Below are 7,914 nucleotides of genomic sequence, written 5' to 3'. Positions count from 1 at the left end.
CTTTTTTCAAAAAAGATAATATTTTTAGGCATTACTGACACCACTGATTTTTTTTATGCTGTGAACTGTGGGATAATAGGTATGCACAATGTCCTGTGCTACAATGGAGCATGCAGTGTGTGGAAGCAGTGCACTTGAAACAGAGTGGCTAGCGTAGATGTCATACATTGTATTACAAGTTGCACTATTTCAGCTGAATGATTTGCAGCAGGACAGTTGTTTAACACACAGATAAGACTATAGTTGTATTTGCTGCTCTGTCGTGCAGGATGCTTCCAAGGGCAGCTGTGTAACTGCTTTTCAGCGTTATCAAAGAAACTAACATTTCATAACATTGTGTTATATCTATGTATAATATGTATATGTGTTATATCTATGTATGTGTTATATCTATGTACTATGAACTATGTGTTATATCTATGTACTAAAATCAGGACTGCCCAGAGGATTCAGGGGGCCTGGGGTCTTCGGTGGCAGGGGGCCCCCGCCACCGAATTGCCGCCGAAGACCCGGCACTTCAGCGGTGGGTCCCAGGGTGGAAGAACCCCCCGCCCGCGGGTCTTTGGGACACTTCAGCGGCGGGTCCCAGGGTGGAAGAACCCCCCGCCCGCGGGTCTTTGGGGCACTTCAGCGGCGGGTCCCGGAGCGGAAGGATCCCCTGCTGCCAAATTGCTGCCAAAGACCTGGAGCGGAAGAAGCTTCGGGGGCCCGGGCCCTGCGAGAGTTTTCTGGGGGCCCTGGAGAGAGTGAAGGACCTCGCTCCAGGGGTCCTGAAAAACTCTTGTGGAGGCCCTTGCGGGGCCTGGGGCCTGGGGCAAATTGCCCCACTTGCCCCCCCCCCCCCCGGGCAGCCCTGACTAAAATAGGATATTCTGGGCAATTTCCTGTGTAATTCTAAATCTCCTTAATGATTTTATCTTCTGTGTGTCTATAAAAAACTATTTTTTAAATCAGATGATTAATATTAAGACTGTACTGTCTGTTGCCTAGTAGTTTGAATCTCAGAATTTCTGTCTCTATTTCTCTGTATGTCTTGATTTAATATTTGTTGATCTATAACTGAAGTTAATACAGAGCAGTCATATTGAAATTCTGAGATGGGAGGTGACCTTTAAACTCAAATAAATGACTTCACCATTACCCACTTGGACATTCTAAAGCATTTTATTACATGTAATTAAATGAGATAATTCCCTTAAAATAACTTTTGACGGCTGCTCAAATTATGTCCGTTAAAGTCTAGATGTCTGTAAATCCAGAGTAGTGTTTGCACAGAATCCTTAGCAGGAACGATAGCCACCAAGGAACACAAATGTTGGTTTTGTTTATTTTTAACTAGATATATGAGAAAACAAAAATAGCTACAGCAGATAATGAAATAAACATTCTTATTTAAAATTCAGGAAAAAACTGACCTGTTTCACTAAAGAGTTTTCTTATTATCGATGATAATGGGTTGCCATGATCATTTGGCATGGGTTTGCTGAACTGTTAGCTATCTGCCATGTTGCTGGTAACAGAAGAAAGTCAGGTCGACACTTGGGAGGCTTTGCCAATATAGATATGCCAGCATACTTCCTGACAAAGCGCAGATGCAGTTTTACTGGTGTAACTGCATCTACACTAGCAGCTTTTGCAGGTACAGCTGTGTCAGTCAGAGATTGTACCACTTAATAACATTGCTAAGTCGACAAAAGTTTGTAATGTAGACCAGGCCAAAGAGCCATTATGCAGTTCCTATGTCTTCAAGAGAATTCTTTGATGAATAGGGGGAAAAAGGGGATTTGAGCTTATGTTGCAGTGCAGACAACCCTTGCTCCCTGTAAATAAGTGACTCCTGTCCTGTTGCTGAAGCAATGCACTGTAGCACTAGCAAAGGTGTGGAGTTCCTCAGTTAATCTTAATAGAACATTAACTTCAAATATCAATATTCTCCTCTCCATTAACCCCTTTAATACATACTTGTGTTGGTAGATGTTATCTATTTATTGCGGGGCAATATTCTGGTCTAGTCTGGAGACCAAGAAATATTAGTTTTGCACTAGCCTCCAATAGGAGAGATGAGATCAAGGATTTTGCAGACCACTTTGTTGAAAAAGATCTGCCTACAGATCAAAAGTTGATGCATGGTTTTCAAAATGTTTCATCTATTCGTGTTCCACAGACTGTAGTTTGAAAACCATTTGACCAGTTGGTCTAATACCATGGGTTTCAACCTTTTTTCATTTGTGGACCCCTAAAAATTTCGAATGGATGGAGGTGGAGGACCACTTTGGAAATATTAGGTACAGTCTGCGGATCCCCACGGGTCTGCGGACCAGAGGTTGAAAACCATTCATAGCAATAGAAAAGACTTCACTTTCATGGGTTAGTTTCTGTTTCTGGTTACACTGGTGTAAATATAGAACAAGTTCAGTCGACTGACTTTGGGTTTACACTGGTCTAAGTGAGAGCAGAATCTGCCTATAAATCTACTCAAGTTAAGGACTTAAGGACTAATAGTTAAAAGTTTGTCTAGAAGATACTTAACTCACGGTCGAACTTATGAAAGGATTATGCTCTTAACCACTGCTTAAATACAAACACTTTTAAAGATTTGAAGTACATCTTTGGTTACACTTTTAATCACAAAGGGCCAGATTCTGTCACCCTTGTGCTGCTCCAAGCCCCACCCCTCCCATCACCACCACTCAGCTACCATTTCCACCCTCTTCGTTGCATGCCTGTTCTCAGCTCCTCACGCTGCTCTCAGCACTGAGTGCTTGGTGTATGCTTCAAGCTGGACCATTCTCAACTCACACCTACAATCTCAAAGGTATGTACTGGGCCATGCATCAAATATGCTTATTCCTAGCTTCCCGCCCTAGTGTGAGCACAGTGTGGCTGTGCCAGGCAGCAAGCATGCCTGTCCCTAGGTCCAGCACGGACCTGTTTTGGCATACCAGCTTTCAAGACAATATCCTTATGGAGGTGCATTTCAGAGCAATTTGATTATTCTCAGCTCCTTAATGAGGTATTGGATCTGAGGGAACCCTCTGATGCCAAATTACACCACCAACTCTGCCCTAATGTGACACAGCAATATTATAGGGGTCAGTAGTACCACCACAGTTCATTGCAGCAGGATTTTAACAGGAGTTAAAAAGTCTACAAAAATTCTGTCGTCTGGGTTAGAGAATCATTTAAAAATGTTTATTGTTGTTTGTGCACTGCTTGAGTTTTCTCTAGCAGCTTGGGGTTGGGGGAGATATCCTAGGAGATTTGCTATGATTGTTTTAGAAAGGTCCATGCAACTAAACTTCTGATAGTGTCTGCCATGCCTTTCAAACACCTTTCTCCAAGGAACTACAGCAGTTTTAGGGAGGAAATTGATAGATGTGAACTTAAGGTTGTGTAGATTGGGTGAATTATTATAGACACGTGTTTGCTGTGGTTTTTTTCATGATGAATATAAAGTTACTCTTTGGCCTGAGAAGAGTATCCTGCCACTACCAACTTTACACTGGTCCTTAGACTAGGGCTCTCTAATATGTATCTATTTCCTGACGCCCAGTGGCCCTTGTGATCATGCTGACAATTGACAAGTCACAGCTACTTGCTTGCTTTGCTCCCACTTGGTCTCATTGTTCAGCAAATGGGTGAGGAGCATGTGTCATGGTCACACTGCCATAATGTTGCTTAATAGTGTCTTCCCGCTTCCCTCTGTTTAATACTATTTTCTATAACAATACTTCTAAAATAAAAATCAGGAGCTTTGCTCTCAGGACAAAACTTCCAGAAGGAAACCCTGCAGCATGCAGACAGAGAGCAGTTAAAGCACACAAACCACTTGTGCAGAAAGATGCCAAGGGCAGGACTTGAACTCACAATACATGAGTAATGCTCAGAGTTCCTGGCCACAATGTGTTACCTTGAGTATCAGCTACTCTAACATCAGTCTGTCCAGAAACACTTCAGCTTACGATGGAACCACAGTTCTGCTGTTCATGCACAATGACTTTCTCTGGCTTGTCAGCTTGGCATGAGCCACGTTGTGGTTCCAAATTTTACTCTGAATAACTCTTTAAATATTGCCTCCCCAAAGGTGCAGAGGCTGCTGGGTAGTAGTTAATATCAATCCAAAAGTAGGTGATATCAACCTGTGAAGGATCAGAGCCAGGTTTGAACTCCAGGTGTGTGCAAAAAAATAGAACTGTAAACTGTTGATGTTGTGACTTTTAAAGGGACTGTATCTGGGGTCCCCCTTGTTCAAATGACCCCAAATTTAGACCATTAACCTTACCCAGGACTCAGAGGAGGCACAAGACAATTCCAGTAAGCATGTGGATTTTAGATAATTTATACAAATAGTTACAGTTAAACAATGCCTCTCTGCCATGTACATTGGCCAAACTGGACCGTCTCTACGCAAAAGAATAAATGGACACAAATCTGACATCAGGAATCATAACATTCAAAAACCAGTAGGAGAACACTTCAGTCTCCCTAGTGACTCAATAACAGACCTAAAAGTGGCAATTCTTCAACAAAAAAACTTCAAAAACAGACTCCAACATGAAGCTGCAGAACTAATTTCCAAACAGGATACCATCAGATTAGGCCTGAATTAAGACTGGGTGTGGTTGGATCATTACAAAACCTAAACTTAATTTCCCCAATACTAATTTCTCCCTACTGTTACTCACACCTTCTTGTCAACTGTCTGTAATGGGCCACTCTCTTACCACTTCAAAAGTTATTTTTCCTCCCTTGGTATCCTGTGGTTAATTGATTTATCTCATTAGACTGACCTCACACTTGGTAAAGCAACCCCCATCCTTTCATGTATTTATACCTGCTCCTGTATTTTTCAACTAATGCATCCGATGAAGTGGGTTCTAGCCCATGAAAGCTTATGCCCAAATAAAATTTGTTAGTCTCTAAGGTGACATGAGGACTCCTTGTTGTTTTAGTTAAACAGTAAGTCCATTTGCACCTTAACTAGAGTAATACTAACACCCTACTATATAATTTCAGATGTCTCCTGGTTTGTATTTTCACAAATATACCTGTAAACTCATTTGTAGAAAGCACCCTGGCAACCACACTAATCTTAAAGTTCAGTAGAACTCTGCAGGTTTGGGGAGAGGAGAGTGAGCACCTTTTCATATGGTGGCAGAATTTCTCACAGATTCCATTTCTAATTAGAGATATACCCTCTGGGATCTGAATGTGATGACTACTTTGAACATACAACAAAGACACACCACTTTAAACACCCTGTGGCACTTACAGTGTTGGCAACTCTTGTGATATTATCTTGAGTCTCATGATATTTTTTTAAAGTCCCAGCTCCTGGGGACATGTTATTTAATGAGAATCTCAGCTTTCATTTAAAAAAAAAATTCTAGCAGAAAAGCTTGAAAAAGTGACCCAAGTGTATCCTCAAGACTCAAAAACCAGAAGACAAATAAAATGGACCCAACTTTATTAATAAAAATAAAATAAAAACACAACCTCCTAATTGTTAAGCCAATCTCATGATTTTTGGGGCCTGACTCATGACTTTTGAATGCCTAAAGTTTTGAAATATTGCACCTATGCCATGGGCAGATTCCGTCAAGATCTCCCTTACAGATTATTCATAGCACCTCATTCTTGTCCTCACATTATTTACTGTCAATTACCAAGAGCTTTCAGAGTGCCTGAATGAATAGCAGTACTTCAGATAGCTTGATTTTGATAGCTTCATCTTAAATCCTAAAAGTGGGAATATAAGCCTATAATTACTTCTGTGACTTGATCTTGCTTTCACTAGTTCTACTTTCAAATAATGCATATACTCAACTTTATTATTGCAGAAGGCTTACCCAAACAATTATGCCCCCTCAGCATCCATAAAGCTCTGTGATGTCAAAGGCATAAGTAGGGATAAGTGGAAGGACATAAAAATAGTCCAATGTCTAAGGTTTTATATATTTATTTTTTTCTATGGACTTGTTCTTGAAAGGATTATGTATTTAATTTGTGCAGGACTGTTTTTCCATACCACATTTTTCATGGTTTCTTTGAAAGTTTATCACAGCCTGGCTGCATAACTTGGGATTTTCTTATGTTTATATCTCAGTAGTACTAATAGTTCACACTTACTTCGCACATTAACTTCACAGCGCTTTACAAACATAAATATACATCCTCAAAACTCACTGAGTCAGGGTTAGAGCCAGGATTAAAACTCAGAGTTTCTCACTACCACTACTCTCTCTAGTTTTAACCACTCTGCCTCCTGGGTATGTGATACACTTTTTAAAAGATGATTTTTTATTTAGAAATCAATCATGCAAGTAATCCTGGGCAGAGATCATTGAAATCCCTGGAAGTCCTCCAGGTGAAATACTTTAAATCCTTTAATTTGTAAATTAGGTAGTTAGCAGTTCTCTACAGCTGGAACAATTCACCTCAAAACAGGATAACTCTCATAATTTAATTTGGTTTTACTTGGTCAGCAGAGTTTCTGGTTTTGGTTGATTATTTTCTTTGGAACCTAGTTTTTGAGGAATGTTGTGACTGCGTTCAAGCAAGGAGGCACTGGATTGCAGATCCATAGAAAAGGAAAAGTGCTGACCTCTGCCTACATACAAGTCAGCAGGATTTAAGACATTATCCAGTTCTGGAGACTCCTTCCTGAGCACTTACAACTAGTATACAATAGGAGATATAATTTTATTAGACTGTATTGCCACATGGTTCATTAATAAGGTCAGTTAACTCAACACTAATATGCTCATTTGGTCCCTGCCCGTCCTGTAATGGTTAATTATAGGGAAGTAGATGAATTGGAGAATTGTTACTAAGGGGTTCTATCTAAACTCACTTTTTCCACAGTTCCCATATAAGCTATTCTACTTACCTCTAAAATAGAATACTAATCAAATAAACAATCCGCCCAGATTTAATTAACTTTTTTAAATATGAAAAAATCCCTTTTCTGTAACAATGAATATAATCAGTGGTAACATACAATTAAAATATACTTTGCAATCAGAGCCTTACCCTGCAAGGGAGCCAAGGGCATGCTGCATCCTTCCTCCAAGAACCTCAGTTCCCAGGTAACTCCACCTGGTCAGTCTGGGTGGAATTGATGCCCCAAGTACAACAGTAGCCACCTAGCTCTGATCATGGTCATTAGCCTTTCCTCTGCAAGTCAATTAATTATAAGAGTTACCCTTCTTTTCTTTGTGGAGGTAAGCATGTTAAATTGTGATACTTATCTGAGTTGTGCATCCCTCATGGTAGAAAAAGCTCCAGTGTGACTCATACTGATGGGGAAGAGAGTAATGTAGCCCAGGAAGTGTGATCGCACAACGAACAAGTACACCAAGGGTTGTGGGTGGGTTGGTTGGTTTGGTTAGTTGTTTTTTTTCAAAAAGCAAAAGACAAAATCTAGTCTGGGGTTTAACCATTGAGAAAGAGGGGCAATTTAGGGATCTAAAACGTAATAATTGGTATTGATATAACAACGTGTCCCTACTTAATGACACAGAAAAAGCCACTGCTTATACTCAGTTGGACAATCCTTCAAACATGCATGTAACTGATCCACTTGATTTCAGTGAGACTGTAAAGTTACTCACATGATTGTGAGACTGGCCCATGTGATGCATCCCTGCAGTCTCCTAGCAAGTTTTGAAAATGCCTCTTTCAAAATGAAAAAGCTTTTGTAACCCTAACCATAGATGTTGCTGAGTTCTCTATTTACTTTATATACAGTATGCAAAAAATGTCATTGAAGGGAACAGGTTGCAGTAGTTTTATTCCATGCAGACACACTTTTATGGTATTATAATGAAAAGGCAAACTCATCCTGTGTTATAATTGTACTACTGTTGATTTGGTTTTAGAGTGGTATAATATAACAGTAGCAGGATGTTTGCC

This window comes from Mauremys reevesii, linkage group 11, assembly GCF_016161935.1.
Source record: "Mauremys reevesii isolate NIE-2019 linkage group 11, ASM1616193v1, whole genome shotgun sequence".
In the NCBI taxonomy this organism is placed as follows: domain Eukaryota; kingdom Metazoa; phylum Chordata; order Testudines; family Geoemydidae; genus Mauremys; species Mauremys reevesii.
The sequence above is the reverse complement of the archived record's forward strand: the minus strand, read 5'-3'. Positions refer to the sequence as shown.